The sequence below is a fragment of the Oncorhynchus nerka genome, linkage group LG7 (assembly GCF_034236695.1).
Source record: "Oncorhynchus nerka isolate Pitt River linkage group LG7, Oner_Uvic_2.0, whole genome shotgun sequence".
Taxonomy (NCBI): Eukaryota; Metazoa; Chordata; class Actinopteri; order Salmoniformes; family Salmonidae; genus Oncorhynchus; species Oncorhynchus nerka.
In genome coordinates this window covers 23,279,696-23,285,695 of record NC_088402.1, presented here as the reverse complement: position 1 = coordinate 23,285,695, position 6,000 = coordinate 23,279,696, and positions in this window count along the sequence as shown.

Below are 6,000 nucleotides of genomic sequence, written 5' to 3'. Positions count from 1 at the left end.
ATATGTTATTACACATGAATGGTTATGTTAGTACTCCTTAATGAATATGTTATTACACATGAATGGTTATGTTAGTACTCCTTAATGAATATGTTATTACACATGAATGGTTATGTTAGTACTCCTTAATGAATATGTTATTACACATGAATGGTTATGTTAGTACTCCTTAATGAATATGTTATTACACATGAATGGTTATGTTAGTACTCCTTAATGAATATGTTATCACACATGAATGGTTATGTTAGTACTCCTTAATGAATATGTTATTACACATGAATGGTTATGTTAGCACTCCTTAATAATATGTTATTACACATGAATGGTTATGTTAGTACTCCTTAATGAATATGTTATTACACATGAATGGTTATGTTAGTACTCCTTAATGAATATGTTATTACACATGAATGGTTATGTTAGTACTCCTTAATATGATCACACATGAATGGTTATGTTGGTACACAATGAATATGTTATTACACATGTTTATGTTAGTACTCCTTAATGAATATGTTATTACACATGAATGGTTATGTTAGTACTCCTTAATTAATATGTTATTACACATGAACGGTTATGTTAGTACTCCTTAATGAATATGTTATTACACATGAATGGTTATGTTAGTACTCCTTAATGAATATGTTATTACACATGAATGGTTATGTTAGTACTCCTTAATGAATATGTTATCACACATGAATGGTTATGTTAGTACTCCTTAATGAATATGTTATTACACATGAATGGTTATGTTAGTACTCCTTAATGAATATGTTATCACACATGAATGGTTATGTTTGTACTCCTTAATGAATATGTTATTACACATAAATGGTTATGTTAGTACTCCTTAATTAATATGTTATTACACATGAATGGTTATGTTAGTACTAATGAATATGTTATTACACATGAATGGTTATGTTAGTACTCCTTAATGAATATGTTATTACACATGAATGGTTATGTTAGTACTCCTTAATGAATATGTTATTACACATGAATGGTTATGTTAGTACTCCTTAATTAATATGTTATTACACATGAATGGTTATGTTAGTACTCCTTAATGAATATGTTATTACACATGAATAGTTATGTTAGTACATTAATGAATATGTTATTACACATGAATGGTTATGTTAGTACTCCTTAATGAATATGTTATTACACATGAATGGTTATGTTAGTACTCCTTAATGAATATGTTATTACAAATGAATGGTTATGTTAGTACTCCTTAATATGTTATTACACATGAATGGTTATTTATTACACATGAATGGTTATGTTAGTACTCCTTAATGAATATGTTCTCACACATGAATGGTTATGTTAGTACTCCTTAATGAATATGTTATTACACATGAATGGTTATGTTAGTACTCCTTAATGAATATGTTATTACACATGAATGGTTATGTTAGTTCCTTAATGTATGTTATTACACATGAATGGTTATGTTAGTACTCCTTAATGAATATGTTATTACACATGAATGGTTATGTTAGTACTCCTTAATGAATATGTTATCACACATGAATGGTTATGTTAGTACTCCTTAACGAATATGTTATTACACATTAATGGTTATGTTAGTACTCCTTAATGTGTTATTACACATGAATGGTTATGTTAGTACTCCTTAATGAATATGTTATTACACATTAATGGTTATGTTAGTACTCCTTAATGAATATGGTATCACACATGAATGGTTATGTTAGTACTCCTTAATGAATATGGTATCACACATGAATGGTTATGTTAGTACTCCTTAATGAATATGTTATTACACATGAATGGTTATGTTAGTACTCCTTAATGAATATGGTATCACACATGAATGGTTATGTTAGTACTCCTTAATGAATATGGTATCACACATGAATGGTTATGTTAGTACTCCTTAATGAATATGTTATTACACATGAATGGTTATGTTAGTACTCCTTAATATGTTATTACACATGAATGGTTATGTTATTACACATGAATGGTTATGTTAGTACTCCTTAATGAATATGTTCTCACACATGAATGGTTATGTTAGTACTCCTTAATGAATATGTTATTACACATGAATGGTTATGTTAGTACTCCTTAATGAATATGTTATTACACATGAATGGTTATGTCAGTACTCCTTAATGAATATGTTATTACACATGAATGGTTATGTTAGTACTCCTTAATTAATATGTTATTACACATGAACGGTTATGTTAGTACTCCTTAATGAATATGTTATTACACATGAACGGTTATGTTAGTACTCCTTAATGAATATGTTATTACACATGAATGGTTATGTTAGTACTCCTTAATTAATATGTTATTACACATGAATGGTTATGTTAGTACTCCTTAATGAATATGTTATTACACATGAACAGTTATGTTAGTACTCCTTAATGAATATGTTATTACACATGAACGGTTATGTTAGTACTCCTTAATGAATATGTTATTACACATGAATGGTTATGTTAGTACTCCTTAATTAATATGTTATTACACATGAATGGTTATGTTTGCACTCCTTAATATGTTATTACACATGAATGGTTATGTTAGTACTCCTTAATGAATATGTTATCACACATGAACGGTTATGTTAGTACTCCTTAATGAATATGTTATTACACATGAATGGTTATGTTAGTACTCCTTAATTAATATGTTATTACACATGAATGGTTATGTTAGCACTCCTTAATATGTTATTACACATGAATGGTTATGTTAGTACTACTTAATTAATATGTTATTACACATTAACGGTTATGTTAGTACTCCTTAATGAATATGTTATTACACATGAATGGTTATGTTAGTACTCCTTAATATGTTATCACACATGAATGGTTATGTTAGTACTCCTTAATGAATATGTTATTACACATGAATGGTTATGTTAGTACTCCTTAATTAATATGTTATTACACATGAACGGTTATGTTAGTACTCCTTAATGAATATGTTATTACACATGAACGGTTATGTTAGTACTCCTTAATGAATATGTTATTACACATGAATGGTTATGTTAGTACTCCTTAATGAATATGTTATTACACATGAATGGTTATGTTAGTACTCCTTAATGAATATGTTATTACACATGAACGGTTATGTTATTACTCCTTAAGGAATATGTTATTACACATGAACGGTTATGTTATTACTCCTTAATGAGTATGTTATTACACATGAATGGTTATGTTAGTACTCCTTAATGAATATGTTATTACACATGAATGGTTATGTTATTACTCCTTAATGAGTATGTTATTACACATGAATGGTTATGTTAGTACTCCTTAATGAATATGTTATCACACATGAATGGTTATGTTAGTACTCCTTAATGAATATGTTATTACACATGAACGGTTTTGTTAGTACTCCTTAATGAATATGTTATTACACATGAATGGTTATGTTAGTACTCCTTAATGAATATGTTATTACACATGAATGGTTATGTTAGTACTCCTTAATATGTTATCACACATGAACGGTTATGTTAGTACTCCTTAATGAATATGTTATTACACATGAATGGGTATGTTAGTACTCCTTAATGAATATGTTATTACACATGAATGGTTATGTTAGTACTCCTTAATGAATATGTTATTACACATGAATGGTTATGTTAGTACTCCTTAATGAATATGTTATTACACATGAATGGTTATGTTAGTACTCCTTAATGAATATGTTATTAAACATGAATGGTTATGTTAGTACTCCTTAATGAATATGTTATTACACATGAATGGTTATGTTAGTACTCCTTAATGAATATGTTATCACACATGAATGGTTATGTTAGTACTCCTTAATGAATATGTTATTACACATGAACGGTTATGTTAGTACTCCTTAATGAATATGTTATTACACATGAATGGTTATGTTAGTACTCCTTAATGAATATGTTATCACACATGAATGGTTATGTTAGTACTCCTTAATGAATATGTTATTACACATGAATGGTTATGTTAGTACTCCTTAATGAATATGTTATCACACATGAATGGTTATGTTTGTACTCCTTAATGAATATGATATACACATGAATGGTTATGTTAGTACTCCTTAATTAATATGTTATTACACATGAATGGTTATGTTAGTACTCCTTAATGAATATGTTATTACACATGAACGGTTATGTTAGTACTCCTTAATGAATGTTATTACACATGAATGGTTATGTTAGTACTCCTAATGAATATGTTATTACACATGAATGGTTATGTTAGTACTCCTTAATGAATATGTTATTACACATGAATGGTTATGTTAGTACTCCTTAATGAATATGTTATTACACATGAATGGTTATGTTAGTACTCACTTAATGAATATGTTATTACACATGAATGGTTATGTTAGTACTCCTTAATGAATATGTTATTACACATGAATGGTTATGTTAGTACCACTTAATGAATATGTTATTACAAATGAATGGTTATGTTAGTACTCCTTAATATGTTAATGAATGGTTATGTTATTACACATGAATGGTTATGTTAGTACTCCTTAATGAATATGGTATCACACATGAATGGTTATGTTAGTACTCCTTAATGAATATGTTATTACACATGAATGGTTATGTTAGTACTCCTTAATTAATATGTTATTACACATGAATGGTTATGTTATTACACATGAATGGTTATGTTATACACATGAATGGTTATGTTAGTACTCCTTAATGAATATGTTATTACACATGAATGGTTATGTTAGTACTCCTTAATGAATATGTTATCACACATGAATGGTTATGTTAGTACTCCTTAACGAATATGTTATTACACATTAATGGTTATGTTAGTACTCCTTAATGTGTTATTACACATGAATGGTTATGTTAGTACTCCTTAATGAATATGTTATTACACATTAATGGTTATGTTAGTACTCCTTAATGAATATGGTATCACACATGAATGGTTATGTTAGTACTCCTTAATGAATATGGTATCACACATGAATGGTTATGTTAGTACTCCTTAATGAATATGTTATTACACATGAATGGTTATGTTAGTACTCCTTAATGAATATGGTATCACACATGAATGGTTATGTTAGTACTCCTTAATGAATATGGTATCACACATGAATGGTTATGTTAGTACTCCTTAATGAATATGTTATTACACATGAATGGTTATGTTAGTACTCCTTAATATGTTAATGAATGTTATTATTACACATGAATGGTTATGTTAGTACTCCTTAATGAATATGTTCTCACACATGAATGGTTATGTTAGTACTCCTTAATGAATATGTTATTACACATGAATGGTTATGTTAGTACTCCTTAATGAATATGTTATTACACATGAATGGTTATGTTAGTACTCCTTAATGAATATGTTATTACACATGAATGGTTATGTTAGTACTCCTTAATGAATATGTTATTACACATGAATGGTTATGTTAGTACTCCTTAATGAATATGTTATTACACATGAATGGTTATGTTAGTACTCCTTAATGAATATGTTATTACACATGAACAGTTATGTTAGTACTCCTTAATGAATATGTTATTACACATGAATGGTTATGTTAGTACTCCTTAATGAATATGTTATTACACATGAATGGTTATGTTAGTACTCCTTAATTAATATGTTATTACACATGAATGGTTATGTTTGCACTCCTTAATATGTTATTACACATGAATGGTTATGTTAGTACTCCTTAATGAATATGTTATCACACATGAACGGTTATGTTAGTACTCCTTAATGAATATGTTATTACACATGAATGGTTATGTTAGTACTCCTTAATTAATATGTTATTACACATGAATGGTTATGTTAGCACTCCTTAATATGTTATTACACATGAATGGTTATGTTAGTACTACTTAATTAATATGTTATTACACATGAATGGTTATGTTAGTACTCCTTAATGAATATGTTATTACACATGAAT